This window comes from Nelumbo nucifera, chromosome 6 (assembly GCF_055504915.1).
Source record: "Nelumbo nucifera cultivar China Antique chromosome 6, China Antique-T2T, whole genome shotgun sequence".
In the NCBI taxonomy this organism is placed as follows: domain Eukaryota; kingdom Viridiplantae; phylum Streptophyta; class Magnoliopsida; order Proteales; family Nelumbonaceae; genus Nelumbo; species Nelumbo nucifera.
Window position 1 is genome coordinate 65,620,527 of NC_142654.1, and position 17,778 is coordinate 65,638,304.

Genomic DNA, 17,778 nt, shown 5'->3' on the forward strand with positions numbered 1-17,778 from the left:
CCAAAATGTCCGAAAACCCAAACCTACAAAATTTCCGCCAAAAATTCCCTCGTTAACCCTTTCATCCAAAAAGATTCCATTTTGGTCAATCATGCTAGCTCACGCATCAAAATCCTTCTCAACCCGCCAATTTTTTTGACCCAGAACCACCCACTATTGGACCAGAACCCCGGTTCAACCTCTTGAACCCAATTTGACCCATTTTGTCTAACATTACCAAAATGCCCCCAAATTACTCAAAATTATGAAAATGCCCCTGCCTCTCGTATAAACTCAACAGTATTTTTCATTCGCCCGAATGAATTGAAAGGCACTATTCATTCTCTTCCTCGCATCGATACACAGCGGCAGAGCGTCGGCCGATTTCTCCAACCACCGCTTTCTTCCTCTCTCTTCTCTTCCTCTTCTCTTTATTCTTTCTTTCTTCTTCTTCTTCCTCCTCCTTCCTCTGTTTTTCGACTTCATCAGGCACCGCCGCTGCTTCGCGCAGTAGCGGTTTCTCCGCCCGTCTGCGCTCCCTCTCTTTCTCTCTTCTTCTTCTTCTTCTTCTTCTTCTTTTTATTTTTTTTCCTCGGGTTCACCCTCCCCTGCTACTCCTCGCTGCTGCAACATCGAACACCGGCGGTTGTGCCGTTCATTCCCTCCATCTCACACAGACCTCTCCCTCTCTTCCCTCTTTCTTCTTCTTCCTCCACCTCTACCTCTTCTTCTTCCATCGAACCATTCTAATCGCCATTTTCTATTGTTCATCGCCTTTGATCTAGAGAACCAACGGGAGAGATTCCAAAAGTGCCAATCCTTTGTTAGCAACAGCAACTCAACCGCCCCCTTTCCGATATGCTAGTGGTCACGCCCCTTCGCCTTCGTCGTTCAAGCTCAATCGAATCCCTCCTGTTGCAGTAGCGAATTCAGGCCGAAATCCAATTCATGTGAGTTAACTTGTTAAATCTCTCTCCCCGACTTTCCATCTTCCCGGTTTCTTTTCTTTATTTTTTATTTTTTATTTTTATTTTTATTTTGGCATGGAATGATGGGTGCTAGGATAATTATTGGGACTGGCGACGATTCTTCCTACCTAATTGATTCTGTTAAAACTATGGAGATCTAGCCAGTCCCGTCAGATTTATGCATTTCCTTGATTTTTAGTTACCAATTTTCTTGTTTAGCGTTAATCCTAATCGTAATCTGCTATCTGTTTTGCTTTATTCTTTCTTTTAATCTTCTCTGAATTGTTCAAATGGGATGTTGATGAGTTTTAGATCTAAATATATTGCTCCTCTTTCTGCTGTTTTATTTAATTGATGCTTTGCTAACTTGTTTTAAGCCCAGGATGATTTGCTTATGAAGCAGTTGTGCCATTCATGAATATGACTGTTTGAATTGAATAGCTGCGTGGTTTAGCCTCTTGGAGTTGTAATGAGAGACACTGAATTCATTTTGTTTTCGGCCTCAATATACCCTAGATGGAGAAGATGACTGATTTGAATGCTCCAGTGTACATGGCTATACAGGGATATTTCCTGCAGCAGTGAGGATAGGAAATAATAATAAATGGTATAAAAAATAATAACAAAGATGAATAAAAAAATAATAATAAAGAATAAAAAAAATTGGAAATCAGCAATATAGTTGGTATAAAAGATGAATAAAAATAAAATAAGGTTTTTGATTTGTTTTTCTTTGACATTAGTATGTTTTGATTGGTTAAACAATTGTGTTCTTGTGATTGTGTTTATTGAGACACCATGTGGGCCCCACTTATTGGACCCGGGAGAGGGGTGCCTAACTCCTTCCCTCTCCCATCCGAGCCTTACCTAGACTGGTTGGACCGGTGCCTTGGGCTTTGGAGTCACTATTAAAACAAAGTGTTTTAAAAATCATTTCTTGGAGGCCCCATTACCTCCATTTCCTAATTTGATGGGTGGCGACTCCATTCCCAGCCCATGTGGCAAGTGAGTCGATTTTTTCGATTCTCACAAGCCGGCGACTCCATTGGGAGTTCTTGGACCATAGGTGGGGCCCACATGGGGTCTGTTTGGCTTGATTGCCATTTTGTATATATGCATGCTTCTAGGTTGCTTTCCTTTTATTAGAAAAATAACTGCTTATTTCATGCTGATTATTAGATAGTTTATTGCTTTATTTCTGTTATTCCTTATTTGTTTATGCACACTCTTCACATCATCTTGCATTAGATTTAGCATCCTATTGTCTTATAGGAGAGGGCCGTACACTTAAGCCTCGGGACCAATGCACCCGTACGCTGCACTGAAATCCCTCAACTAGCAACCAACTTGAGAAGCTCATTTGTTAAATGGGTGGAGGTTTGAAGGCTGGCGACCTTGTTGGAGCCTTGAATCTAGGTGTCAAATTCTTCCCTCATGCATCACTGTCCACATGTTAGCTTAGTCAGTTAGGGTGTCAGCCACCTTTGCTTTATTTGCTTGCATGCCCCTTATGGAGCCCACATCCAATAATAACATAAAATATAAAAAAAAAATAAAAAGTCAAAAATAAACAAAAAATTAAGGGTCCAAAAAAATTTAAAAAAAGTAAAAAAAAACAAATATTCAAAAAAATAAAAAAGGTATATAATAATAAAAAGAAAAAAAGGTAAAACAAAAATAATAATAATAATGGAGTATTAAGGTTTAGTTAAGCACAAATATACATAAAAGAAAATTAAAAAAAAAAACAAAAAATTAATCCAAAAAAGTGAAAAAGAAAAAAAAAAGAGAAAAAGGGTAAAAAAGAAAGAAAAATAAAAAGCAAAAAAGATTAATAAATCAAAATTCCCATTAAGAAATCAAAATAAAAAAAGAGTAATATATATATATATATATATATATATATATATATATATATATATATATATATATATATATATATATATATATATATACAATAACAAATAAATAAATCAAAAGGCAAGTTTTTAAAGAAGGAAAAACAGGAAAAAGTCAACAAAAAATGGAAAAATAAAAAATATAAAAAAGGAGTAAAAATAACAAAATTTGGATGATCCAAAAAATAAAGTGTTAAAAACTATTTATAAAAAATAAAAAAAAAGCAATAAAAAATTGAAAATACAAATGAAAAATCAACATAATAAATAAGGAATTAAAAAAAATCAAAAGAAATAGAAATTCAATCAAAAAGGGGAAAAATAGAAGAAAAAAGAGAGAAAGAAAAAGATCAAATATAAAACATTTAAATTAATCAAAGTTCTCAAAAAAAATTAAATAAAATAAAAAGTCAAAAAAAGTATAATAATAGATCCAAAAAATAAGGTAGAGAAAATTAAAGGGGAAGCTTTTAATAGATAAAAAAGAATAAATATATAAAAATGTAAAGAAAACTAAAAAATCTGAAAAATCCAAAAATAAAGTGTCAAAATAAAATAAAAAGAAAAAAAATTAATATACAATAACAATTGTGAATAAAAGAAATTGCAAATATATGGACATGAAAAAACATCAGAAGGAATTAAAAAAAAAATCAGCAAAAATGGAAATACAAAAAAAAGGAATAGAAATGGGAGAGGAAAAAAGAGAAAAAAAAAGAAGAAAAATGAAGGAAAAGAAATAAGGAAAGATGAGTAAGAAAGGAAACAAACAAAAAAAATCATTTAAATAAGAAAAGTTCTGAATATTTCTTTAGAGTGATTAAGAAAATTAATTATAGCAAAAATATATTAAAAAAATAAAACAACAAGAATTAAAGATCTAAAAGATTTCAAAAACAAAAGCCAAAAAATTCAAAAAAAATAATAAATAATTTAAAAAAATCGAAAATAAAATATTAAAAAACAAAAAATAAAATCACCTTATTTCAATAAAGGAGTTACAAGTCAAAAAAAAGATAGAAAAAATTTAAAATCCCAAAAAAATGCAAAAAGAAAGCTAAAATCCAAAAAAGGAAAAATAACCAAAAAAAGAAAGAAAAGAAAAGAAAAGAAGAGGATGAGGATGATCCAAATTTCTTTGAATTTGTTTTGATTGGTTGAAATTTTGGGAAATGTAATGAATGTGTTACCAAAAAAACAAAAGAAAAAAAGATTATAAAAAGAAATCAAATCATCAAAGGATAAGAAGAAGATGTATGAAAAGGTGGAAAAAGAAAATAAGACCAAGAAAAATACAAAATAAAAAACAAAATAGAAAATAGTTAAAAAAAAAGAAAGAAAGAAATGGAAGATGGTCAAGATAAGACATAGGAGAATAAGCAAAATATAAGATAATGGTGCACAATGATCTAATTGATGCCCTTTTTCAAAGGAGGTTATTCTTGTAGATCTAGAAGTCAGAAAGCAGCGTGGTTCATCCCAAATTCTTTACCATGTCTGAGATTTCTCCTAAGACTGATTGCATACCTCAATCGGCTGTCCCACCAAAAACAGATACAACAGTGCTGACTCATGTCCCTTATAGTGACTACCTCCATCTCTAAGAAACATTGAATGAGATGTCTATCAAGTTGGCCAAATTGGAAGTTGAGAAATCCCAAATCGCTTAATCCACTCCCATAATGGGAACTCAATCATTTTTCCCTCCTACATCCTTTGCCTTTACATCCTTTTCATCCCAGAACCCTAATCCCATGCCAAAAGCAACATATTGGTCATCTCTCTTTGTTTTTACTGTGGAAACTAAACAAGCTTATCAGTTAAGGGCATTTCTCACTCATAACTTTGAGAATTCAACCATGCCTCAACCCATTGTTACGTCTTTAGGAGGAAAGAATTTGAATATGACTGCCATCTAGTCTTCACCATTCCAAGATCCCCTCAAGATTGAAATAGAGCAGATGAAAGATGAGATGAAGAGGCTAAAAGAAGTTCGGAATTTGGGTGTTACAGATTTTAGAGAGTTGTGCTTATACCTTGATGCAGAATTGCCTGTCAAGTTTAAAATGCCATACCTTGAAAAGTATGACGGGAAGGGATTCCCACAAACCCATCTGAAGATCTTCTGCGGTAACATGTTTCAATACGGCTCAAACGAGAAGTTACTCATTCAGATGTTTCAGAAGAGCCTTACAAGGAGTGCTAGAACCTAGTTTGTAAATTTGGTAGATGAAAAGAAGAGGAATTGGAAAGGAGTTTCAGAAGCATTCTTAGACCAGTTTTCTTAGAACATGGAGTTAGCACCTGATCGAGCAGAACTTGAGTCAATGTCTCAAAACTCAGGGGAAAGTTTCTTGGATTATGCATATCGATGGCGTGAAATGGCAGCTAAATTGCGGCACCTGATGCCAAAGGAAGAGATGGTGCGGTTGTTTATCAAAACATTAAAGGATCCATATCATACATTGCTGATTGCACAACCTTTGAAGGATTTTGGTGATGTCATAAAGGGAGCTGTCAGAATTGAAGAGGCTCTTAGGCAAGGTCGAATCATCCCGGTGATGATCCCCAGGAATTTACCATTAGTTGGGAAGTCCTCTCCAAAGTATAATGAAGAGAATGAAGTGCAAGCTATTTCTACTATTAAGCCTCAGGTACCTTAAGCCCATTATCCTAAAAGCTTCAAAGTTGCAGCTTACCATAGATCCTCTCAAACTAGTTAGACTGCTTGAGCAGATATATTATCCCTCACCCACACAAGCACAAACATATCATTTGCCTCCCAAAACCCTGATCACTCAGCAATCTCATCAAAAAGAAAGAAGAAAACTTTCCCCTTTACCATGTGCTCATTCTCAACTGCTCCCTGCTTTAGTTCAAGCTGGATTTTTGCGGTTGCTTATATGGAGGCCTCCACGAGAGCCCAAACCTAGAAAGTATGATGAAAATGCTTACTACGAGTATCATCAAGGACCTGGTCACACCACTGACCACTGCTAGCAGTTGAAGTTTGCAATTCAAGATTTGATTGATGGTAACAATCTCACTTACTAGGACCTTGTGCAAATGCAACATTTTACAGAAGTCCCCTAGAACCTACTGCTCAATTCAGGGGAAAAATTTGACACTTCCGTCAATTTCTTGGGTGAAGGAAAGGCATTTTATGATCCTAGCATTTTCATTACTCCTGTTGGAACTCCGCCAATAGCCCATTCCTTTAGAGTCAAGTCCTTAGTTAGTCGGACCTCTCAACCTCGACCAAAGCATGCTATGAATTCTTTACCGACTCTCAAAGGAAGTAGTCACTATAAGGAGAAAAGTTTGATGTCGTTGCAACCTCAATTGAGCAAAGTCACTAATTCTACTTTTAAGCCATCATCAGTAGTTGAAGACCTGACCTTTGGACGGACTACAGAATGTGCTATGGAGAGCCCATCTGAGGAAGATATCTCTGTAATTGATTCAGATGTTTTGCCAAGTGCTGAGAATAATTTGTCTATTTGCTTGACTATTTCAAATGTTGCCCCTGATACTGCGACACCTTTGTCAGTATTGATGTAACTTCCGAAGTAGGGAGACAATGCTCTTCACCCTACTTCCACATTCATCGAGAGCATCTTTGTGTCATTATACATAGTCCCTATCCCTTTCTGTTTTCGTGTCATTCAAAGACACACATTGAACTACGTTTGGTTTGATCCCTCTCACCGGGGTATGTAGAGTAGCCCATCTCATGGGTTCGGCATCTTCCTTCAATAAATTAGCAATTTTCCCCAATTCTTTTCTATCATTTGCTTTCTCCTAAATTACTTGTTCATGATGGAACAATAAATCCCATTGGGTCCCATTACCCTTAGAAACGATGAAGATTCCCCCTTCTAAGAAAGTTGCATAATTGAAACCTAAAAAAGATCGAGGATTTGCAATGAATCTCCAAATCATGTCTGCGTAAAAAGCTAGTTGACAATCATTGACTCGCACCCGGAAACACTCGAGAAAAGGGATAATCCATTGAATAAAAACATTGATGCCCACCACTACCCACCTCATTGAACATTTCAAATAGCCTTGAGCATAAATCCTAATCTTTTTTTTTTAGGAACACCCAAATATCCTAAACTGGGGTAGTTTTGACAATTTAAATATGTATCCTCTACCAATTTCCCCAGAGCCAGCACAAAGTAAGGATTTCATCATGACCTAGTGCTTCACCAATTGATAGAGGAAAGGACTGGAGGCCTCATTTGGCCGTCTCAATTCTCAAGTGACCATAATATCTCTAAAAATCCGCTAGTCAACTCGATTGAGCCAATGCATAAATATCTTTTCCTTTGTGAACTTGTTAAATTTCCGGTATGCCTTTTGTAGAGCCAAAAAAAAAGAGAAAAGGAATAAAAAATAATAAAAAATAATAAAAAATGAGAAAAAAGAGGAATGAGCAATGAAGAAGAAACTGGGGCAACTTAGAATGGAGGAATAGTCAAGGAAGTTTGAAAAATTGGAAAACTTTGAGGAAATGAAAGGCAAAGAAATTCAAAGTAGGGAATATAGGGCAAATGAAAGTGAGATGGAATGATGAAGATATATTTGCAAAAGGTTGGAAAAGAAAGAAGTGATGCAAAAAAAAAAAAACTTGGGCAAATATATGTTTCAATCATTTTATAATCAATTGACTTGAGTACTTGTCTGTCGATTCTTTGACATTTGAAGTCCACCATGATCAGTAAAGAAACATGATTTATATTGGAAGATGTAAAGGGTATGTAAGAAAAAAGAAAGAAAAAGAAAAGAGAAAAAAGGAGAAAAAGAAAAAGGAAGATGGGAAGATAAACAAAAATGAGGATGAAGAGGAATAGCAGCCTTGCATAAAGGTCAAACATTTGATTTCTTGTCGTAAATATGTTTTTTGAGCCTTTTTCCCTCCATTTCGGATACCCTATCCTAGACCACGTTTCGTCCCATTTATAAGTCCTCATCGATCATTTAAAAATTGGTAATTTAGTATGGGAGAGATCTGTTTGGTTGGCGATGAAGGATTTTGTTCTAAACCTTCTTCAATTAAGCATCTTTCATCACAAATCCTCTTGTTAATCAAAAACTGGGGCAGTTTCTCATAAAACCCGAGTGTTTTCCAAAGAAAATATATGATGGTCCCTTTCGCATTTTCGATGCACATGCCTTTATAATTATTAAGGTTTCGATCATCTCTTTTGAAGAGGGGCAAATACTTTTATCTCTTGCTAAGGCATGACATGGGTCCCTTTGGACATAGTTGTTCAATCATCTCTTCTTTCGGTCTCATAGATTCCAAAAAAAATGTACAATAAAAAGAAAATAAAATTCCCACATCCTTTATGTTTGAGTTGCATTATCTTTCTACTCTGGAAGTTACAAAGAAAAAGTAAAAAAAAAAAATGAAAGAAAGAAAGAAAGAAAAGAAGAGAAAGATAAAAGGTGGGCAGCCCATGGCATTTGACACCAAAATCGAGTATAAACATGTCTCAAAGAATAAGCTCAGGCCACACCACTGCAAAAGTCTTTTAAAAAAGGAATTCGGTTGTTTATTGTACACTAAAAAAGCAGAAAAAAAGTAAAAAATAAAAAAATATAAGTAATAAAAAGAAAAATGCAAAGTGTGGTAAAAATGTTAAGAGAAGTAATTCCCAACAAGGAAAATGACAAAGTGAGAAATGACAATTAAGCTAAATCGAATATCTTAAGATGATACTTCTTGAATTTTTATCGCATTTTTGCGTCTAGCATGTTATTGGCCTTCTCGAATTTTCAGTCCTGTCATCATTTTCATTAGTTTGCAAACTAATTTTTTCACTATCGCACAATAAGTTTTCTGCCATTACACATGAATTTTTTTGCCATAGCACAATAAATTTTCCACCATTGCACAAGAATTTTTCCGCCATTGTACAATAAAGTTCCTGCCTTTTAGCACATTTTAAATCAGAATTTTCCGCTTTGTAGCACATGTTCTTCCGCTTTTTAGCACAGGTTTCTCCGCTTTATAGCACGAGTTTTCCGCTATTGCACATGAGTATTCTACCTCTAGCACAGATTAAATCAGAATTTTTCGCTTTTTAGCACATGCTCTTTTGCTTTTAGCACAAGTTACTTAGCTTTATAGCACATGAGTTTTCCGCTATTGTACATGGGTATTCCGCCTCTAGCACAAAATAAATCAGAATTTTTCGCTTTTTAGCACAGGTTTCTTAGCTTTATAGAACATGAGTTTTTCGCTATTTGCACATGAGTATTCCCCCTCTAGCACAGAATAGATCAGAATTTTTCACCTTTTAGCACATGTTATTTTGCTTTTTTAGCACAGGTTACTCAGCTTTATAGAACATGAGTTTTCTGCTATTGCACATGAGTATTCCGCCTTTAGCATAGAATAAATCAGAATTTTCCGCTTTTTAGCACATGTTCTTCCACTTTTTAACACATGTTTCTTAGCTTTATAGCACATGAGTTTTCTACTATTGCACATAAGTATTCCGTCTCTAGCATAGAATAAATCAGAATTTTCGCCTTTTAGCACATGCTCTTCCGCTTTTTAGCATAGGTTTCTCTGCTTTATAGCACGCGAGTTTTCCGCTATTGCACATGAGTATTCCGCCTCTAGCACAGAATAAATCAGAATTTTCCGCTTTTTAACACATGCTCTTCTGCTTTTTAACACAGGTTTCTCCGCTTTATAGCACATGAGTATTCCGCCTCTAGCACATAATAAATTAAAATTTTTCGCTTTTTAGCACAGGTTTCTCTGCTATATAACACATGAGTATTCTAGCTCTAGCACAGAATAAATCAGAATTTTCTACCTTTTAGCACATGTTCTTCTGCTTTTTAGCACAAGTTTCTCCGCTTTATAGCACGTGAGTTTTTCCGCTACATAGCACATAAGATTTTCCGCTACTTTGGCACATCATAAATCATTGAATTTCCGCTTTATAGCACATAGATTTTCCGTCATTTGGCACATCATAAATCAGATTTTCCGTTGTATAGCACATGAGTTTTCTGCCTTTGGCACATCACAGATGAGGATTTTCCGCTGCATAGCATGAGTTTTTTCACGTCTAGCACATCATAAATTAGAATTTTTCCGTTACATAGCACATAAGTTTTGCCTCTAGGACATCGTAAATCAGATCTTCCACTGCTTGGCACATAGATTTTCTACCACCCGACATATAATAAATCACCGATTTTCTCGCTTCATAGCACATGAATTCTGTTGCATAGCACATAATTTTCTTATCGCCACCTTGCCACATCATAAATCATTGATTTGTTCGCATTATAGCATAGATATTTTCTGCTACACTAGCATATCACAATTTTAATCATTGTTGTATTATTATTTTCATCTTTACATGGCACATTATGGTTTTTAATTTTATGTTTCTCACCTCACGACAAATAATTGACCTCACTCCACAAGATCATCTATCACTTGTTGGAAAGTTAACTATTGCCAAAATTAAATAGATATCATACATTGAGTTGCTTTCGTCGTTGTTTTCTACTTGTTTTTAATGTTTCTCTTTGCAGCAAATATACCCAGATTCTGAAGGTTCTTGATACCTAGGAAGGGTCACTTTGCCAAAAATAAAATGGCCTGAACATGATGAGATGATGCTGCATGGGAACTCCTTTTTGTCTCACTCCTCCATCCTTGTCTTGCCCCTCTTCCAAGTCGCCCTTCGCAAAAATCTTTGTGTGCTTCTTTTGGTCTTTGTTTTTTCGTAGTTTCCTACCTCACAACAAAGAGGGGCAGCTGTTAGCACCCGATTTTTGCTCGGTCCGCTGCCTGAGCCTCCAATTCACCCCAAACACCCGATCAAACCCTTTTGGCCTCTTTGAAACACCCAAAAACCCAGATCCACTGCTAAACCTGCCCGGTACCTATCTGATGGCCCCGATCGACCCTCATTTACACCTCAACCATTAGATCAGACACAACCATTAGACCTGGAACATCCTAAAACACCTACCCATGAAATTTGAACTCAAGATTCCTTCGTTCACCCGTCCATCAAACAAAGATTCCATTTTGACCATTCTCGCACCCATAACCCATATCCACTTGATCCGAACACATCTAAACCAATCAAACTTTTCCAATCACCCTAGAATACCAAAAAACCCATACATATGAAATTCCAGCCCAAAACACCTTTATTTACCCTCGACCACACAAATATTCCATTTCGAAGCTTTAGATTTACCGGATTCCAAATCTGTTTGATTCGGGCCCAGTTGGCTCAATCTGATTTTACCAATCATCTCAAACTAGCCAAAAACCCCACCTAGAGAAATTTCACCCAAAACTGCCTTTATTTTCCCCTTCGTTACACAAGGATTTCATTTCGAGCCCCCAAATTAACCGAATCGTACCCTTTCCAGATCTGCCCAATCTGAGCTCAGTCGGGCCAATCTAACCTTGCCAATCAACCCAAAATGTTCGAAAACCCCAACCTACAAAATTTCAGCCAAAAATTCCCTTGTTAACCCTTCCATAAAAAAAAATTCTATTTCTATTTATCCTGCTAGCCCACGCATCAAAACCCTTCTCAACCATCAGACCCATCTTAACCCGCCAATTTTTTGACCCAGAACCACCCACCGTTGGACCAGAACCCCGGTTCAACCTCTTGAACCCAATTTGACCCATTTTGTCAAAAATTACCAAAATGCCCTCGAATTACTCAAAATTATGAAAATGCCCCTGCCTCTCATATAAACTCAACAGTATTTTTCATTCGCCCGAATGAATCGAAAGGCATTGTTCATTCTCTTCCTCCCATCGATACACAACGGCAGAGCGGCAGCCGATTTCTCCAACCACCGGCGGCAGTACCCCCCAGCCACTCTCTTCTCTTCTCTTCTTCTTCTTCTTCTTCTTCTTCTTCGTCTTCTTCTTCTTCTTCTTCTTCTTCTTCTTCTTCCTCCTCCTCCTCCTCCTCCTTCCTCTATTTTTCGTCTTCATTAGGCACCGCCGCTACTTCGCACAGTGGCGGTTTCTCCGCCCGCCCGTGCTCCCTCTCTTTCTTTCTTTCTTTCTCTCTCTTCTTCTTTCCCCTTTCTTCTTCCTCTTTCCTTTTTTTTTGTTTTTTTGTTTTTACCTCGGATTCATCCTCCCCATGTTGTAGCTGCAGTTGTGCCATTCGTTCCTCTCTCATTCGAGCCTTACCTAGACTGGTTGGATTGGTGCCTTGGGCTTTGGAGTCACTATTAAAACAAAGTGTTTTAAAAAATCATTTCTCGGAGGTCCCATCACTTCCATTTCCTAATTTGATGGGTGGCAGCTCCATTCCCAGCCCATGTGGCAAGTGAGCCGATTTTTCCGACGCTCACACCCATCTGTGCTCATTTTCATTTTTTAATGAAACTCTATGTCAATGGTCATAAATTGCCGACCTAGGTCTATAAAACTGTCACCATAGATGTTTACAAGCGGATTACCATGAAACTTACATCGACGGACATTGGCCATTGGCTATCCACCGGTAAACATCTATGTCGACAATTTTGGAGACATAGACTAGTAGTTTATGACCACTGACAGAGAGTTTTTTTTTTTCAGAATGAAAATGAGTGACACATGGCACTTGCTAGTCTAGAAAAAAATCATTTGGTTCATAGCAATATTTTCTCATTCTGCCCATTTTTACCCATTCTTGTTCATTTTAGAATTTCCTCTTCTGTAAGAATGAGAATAAATGAGAGTTGAACCAAACATGGCCTAACGAAGATCCGAGGATAAATCTCGTAGCTACCACCATAGTGCTTGACTTGATTGCACTATCTAAGTTGAACTTGATAGAACCTGTAGGTGGAGGTGTCCATGTAATCGCCTGTTGTTGTGGATAAGCCTAGGGTCTGGCCATATTGGTCGCTTCTAACACCTCCTTCCAAAGCCTATTAATCCTGAGAATAAGGTTTTGCCACGAAGTGTCCTTGGATTCAAGGAAAAAAAACACTTATTTCATGCAAGCTAAAACATCTAAAAAGTAATAGCCCATAGGCTTTGTCTTTGCCAATTAGAACTTAAAGTAGAAGCCCATGCGAAGATCCATTCAAGTGCTCCTGAATGAGTAACATTTTCACTTTTGAGAGAATGGTAAATACCAAACCAAACTATTCACGAGAAAGGACATATAAGGATTAGGTGGGGAAGATCTTCGCTTGCTTGACAACAGGGACAAACATCATTCACATTAATATGCTTTTCTCTTAGGTGAGCTTGAACTAGGACAACTTTTTTGGTATATTACCAAATAAAGTAGGCAATTTTCAATGGGACTTTAAGCTTCCAAATAGCTTTCCACACTATAGTGGACCCTCTTGTAGGCTGGATGGAAGGTTTGATTAGACTCCAAAGAGCTAGATAGTAAGCTAACTTAATAGTAAACTGCCCATTCTTAATTAGACTCTAGGTTGCTCTATCATAACATTCGAATTGGTTAATAGGGATTCGAAGAATAGAACCCGCTTCATTATTAGAGAATAGGCTTCGAATAAGGCAAACATTCCACATCTTAGATTTTGGTGAATCAGGTCCTTGACCCAAACTAACTCACAACCCTTAGGCTTTTAAGAAACCTAATGGAATTGAAGGAGAGAAGGTATCCATCCATTCTCCCAAATTTGAGTTTGATTTCCATCCCCAATCCTTTAGATTAAGCCTCTTTTTAGAAGGTCTCTCGCCATGATCAAACTTTGCCAATCCCAAGAAGGATGAGAGCCAAGTCTAGCATCTAGAAAAGATGATGAAGGAAAATACGTGTTTTGTAGGATTCGAGCCTAGAGGACATCCTAATTATGCATCATCTCCTAAACACTCTTTGCTAACAGAGTTTTATTGAAGAGCTCTAAGTTGGGAAAGTTGAGACCTCCTTCAAACTTTGATTTACATAGGCATTCCCACTTAACCCATGAATCTTTTTTTTTTCTTTCAACTCTTAACCCCCGTGGAAGTTTGTTATCACATTATCCCTCTACAAGCACTGGCTCATAGGCCATTTGAAAAGCTGCATGAAGTAAACCAACAAAGCAGCTGATGAAGCTTTGATAAGCACTTTACACCTTATTGGAGTCGGAAGATTCCTCTTCTATCCAATAACTCTAGAGGAAAGGGAGTCCTGGATTTTTACAAGAAATAGGCTTTACTTCTACCCACCTAAGCAAGTAAGGAAGATACCTGGTGTGGCTCTTCATCTCTTGGATATGGAGACATTGAGTATAGAGAATATGTAAAGAATTTGATTAATTTTATGGCAGTGCTCAATATCTACCTTTGAAAAGAGGGAGAAATTGTCTACATAGCATAGATGAGTAATCATAGGGCCTCTTCTACTAATTCTAATCCAATTTAATTTATTGTTCTCAATTTCTTTCTTTCGGTTAGTAGATAACCCTTGCATAACACAAATAATTAATTATTGTTCCAATGGATCTCCTTACCTAGGGCCATTTGTGGGTTGAATGTAACCTCTCACTGCTCCATTCAAAATCAAAGCATAGGACACAACAGACACACAAGCCATCACTACCTTAATCTAAGAGCCAATAAGCCCCATAGCCTATAGGACATTCTAAGGGAACACTCAATTTATGGAATCATAAGCCATATGCATATCCAATTTAACAATCATGTTAAACCTTCTACCTCACTTTTGCTTTAGAAATTGAAAGAGCTTATGAGATATGCTCCTTCCTTGCAAAAAGGCGCTTTGTGCTTCATTAATGAGATTTGGTAAAACGCCCTTCATTCGATTCACTAGGGTTTTAGCAAAAATTCTATATAAAACATTGCATAGGGAGATTGGCTTTGTAATTCTCTACCTTGCAAGCATTCTTACACTTAGGTATTAAACATAGGAATGCGGCATTAAGATAGGATTTTTTTCATCTCTAAACATCTTCATACAAACATTAGTAACATCCTAATCAATAATATGCCAGTATTTCAAGGCTAGGGGTCTTAAGAGGCCCTATCTAGAAAGTTGCCTTCTTGACCTTAGTTTTAGTGATTGGGGCACACAACATCTCATTCTAGTCATGATTCACTATCTTGTCCATCAATCTTAAAGCATATGAGATTGAGACATCGTGTCCTTGATTGTATATCTTCCTGAAATATTGAATAAACTTTCTTGTTATTTCCTTGTCATATGATACCCACTGACTCTGATCATCTTGGATTTTGTAGATTCTATTAAATTGCCTTTGCCTAAGGGTAGAGGTAAAGAAGAGCATTGTATGCTTATCCCCTTCCTGAAGCCAGTGAACTTGCAATTTTTGAGCTTAATGCACTTCTTCAAGTTTACTGACATCCTCTATCTTTTATGAAATCTTGTTTAGCTTGGCTTCTTTTCAATGTTGATCAAGTCTTTGATTGCCTTGCACTTTTTTGTACTATTGAGTGAGATCTTTAAATCTCTATTTTAAGTTGCCAAAGCAATGAGTATCCCACCACCTTAATGCTTGCCTACAGTTTGCAATATTATTGTTGATTTCAATTTTTGGGTTTGAGCTTTCCTGATAGCTCCAAAACGAGTCAATGATTGTCTCACAAGAGTCATCCTTAGTCCACATAGCCTCAAAGAAAAAAGGTTTGTAACCTTTCCACCTAGTATTGGTTAATGGATTCCTAGTAGGGGGATGATCAACTTCGTTTACAGCCTCATGATAAATAATACATTTGGGGAACATAACTCTTCATTGGATGTTTGCAACTCATCTATCTATTATTTTCTACACATTCTTTAAACCTTCCCAATGATTATTCCATATGAAAGGGTATCCTTGGAATCCAAGGTCTATTAAATTGAAGGTGTCAAGGGTACTTTGAAATGCTTGCATTCTCAAATGAGTTGGGGACCTACCTCTGATCTTCATATAGTTTGCTAGGATTTCATTGAAGTCTCTGAAAAGCTCCCACGACCCCATAACACTAATACCCAATTAGATAATAGAGTCCCATAATTCATGTATATGGTGTGTATCTATCTCTCCATAAATGAAGGTATTCTTCCACTTCTTGCCCTGGTGTTTTCAAACTCACAATGAATTAATCTATTGGAGGCATACATCACTTTAATACTTGATTCTTCCAAGCCAAGCAAAGGTCATTGGAAACCCAACTAAGCTTACAATAAAATGATGATCAAAGCCCATTCCTACACAACGGAATAACTTGTCGATTCATATCTAGTCTCATTGAGGACTAAAATTGTAGGCCTATAAATATTCAAGATCTCTTGGAAATCCTGAATTGATAAGGGGTGGCCAATCCCTTGACAATTCCAGCACAAAAGACTCATTGGTCTTAGCAAGCCCCCTCCTAAATGGAGCTTGCCGTTGAAGTATTTGAAAAACTAGGGGTGTAGGTTGGATCTCTAGAACCTTGTTTCGCCAAGTGGTGTATTATTGGTACCTTGGTTAGCCATAGTGAACAATCTTTTGTCGGTCTACCTACACAATAGCCTTTCTACATGTATCTTTATATTTCTCTTTGTTGCACTCAATTGCCTATTTTTTGCATGTATCCTCAAGAGTCAACAAACTCTCAAGATGCCTTTTTTTCTATTTATCTCTCTACTTTATCTTCTACTAAGATATTAATGAATTGAGTGTACTACATGTTCCTGGTCTATTTCTTCAACATCATGCTGTCTTAAATTTCCTACAAATCCTAGCCCAAGGCTGCTAAAGCTCAAGGATGTGAATCGTTGTAGGCATGCCATCCAATCCAAGAAATTAGTGTGTTGAGTATTAATTGCCTATTCGGCAAAGACCTTACCTTTGCTTGTTGAAACTTGACTAGTAACATGTGTCAAGTCTGATTGATGATCCCCTAGGGTCATGAGCTTTCCTTTACTGGACGTATCGTTCATCCCCAAGTTTCAACATGGCAGAAGTTCATGAGTGCTCTACTTGTATTGGGTTTGTTTCTTCCCTATCGATTGTTGTTTGATTCCCTATCAATACTATTGATTCTATATGTTACCTTTGTGTTGATTGCATTGTTGTTGATCACTGGAGCTCCAAGGACTATTTTACCTTTGTTGTTTTGTCATTAGTCTAAATTATTTCTCCGTTTAGGCTGTACACAAGGAGGCTTTCATCCATGGGCCAAAAGGGAAAATCCTTGCTCTTCCTGTTTGTGTTCTCCTCATCCTTCGAATCATAGTCACCATCTTCTTTCCTTGTAGGGCAAGTTGGTTCAATGTAGCCAATTCTCTCGCATTTGTAGCAAAAGTTGAGTAGCTTTTCATAGCTCAAACTAATTTTCAATTGGTTGATCTCCTCCTTCTGGCTTAAAATGGATTGGCTTTTAGAAGTTGGATGACATCAAGGATCATTTCAACTGTTGTTGCTCCCAGTTCTTTGTATCCACTTTCCTTGTTGTACCCACTTTGCTTTCTATCGAGAGGCCTATCTACATCTATATAGTTTCCACAGATAGTCCTCTGATTTGCATCCAAAACTCAGGTGTTCTAAAGCTAAGTTGGGCTGGTTCAGTGCCTTGCTCAATTCTTTCTAGCATGATAAGTTGGTTCATAAAGTTCCATGGACTGTTTGAGAGCACATTCTCGAAGTCTTTCCTATTGTTAAAATGGGCAATGAAGTGGTCCCCCATGGGGTCTTCCACTTTCAAACATTTTTCAGGCCCCACATTTGTAGTAGGATGTGAGTTAAGACTCCATGGTTAATTTTCAATTTAGAGAAAACCTTGTACAACAATAGTTTAGGCTATAACTTTTCATCTTCCATTGTTTCATTGAAGTTTAACTCAACCAACTCATCTTCGGTTTTCATCTTCTTCCCAAGTGGTTAGCCTTGGAAGAGCAGAATAAAAAGGGTCTACCAATTGGTAGTAGAGAGAGGAAGCATCATAGGAATCCTGG

At 36.8% G+C, this 17,778-nt stretch overlaps 1 protein-coding gene across 2 annotated transcripts in view; it reads left to right on the plus strand.

Annotated features, from left to right (window-relative positions):
• The first annotated feature begins 312 nt into the window (after positions 1-312).
• CGL1 (alpha-1,3-mannosyl-glycoprotein beta-1,2-N-acetylglucosaminyltransferase) overlaps positions 313-17,778 on the plus strand; it is a 70,951-nt gene continuing 53,485 nt past the window's right edge. The window contains exon 1 of one of the 2 annotated variants that reach the window (XM_088889314.1): positions 313-929. The gene's annotated coding sequence lies outside the window, so the exon portion shown is untranslated. The remainder of the gene's footprint in view (positions 930-17,778) is intronic. The other variant, XM_088889313.1, reaches the window with a different exon arrangement.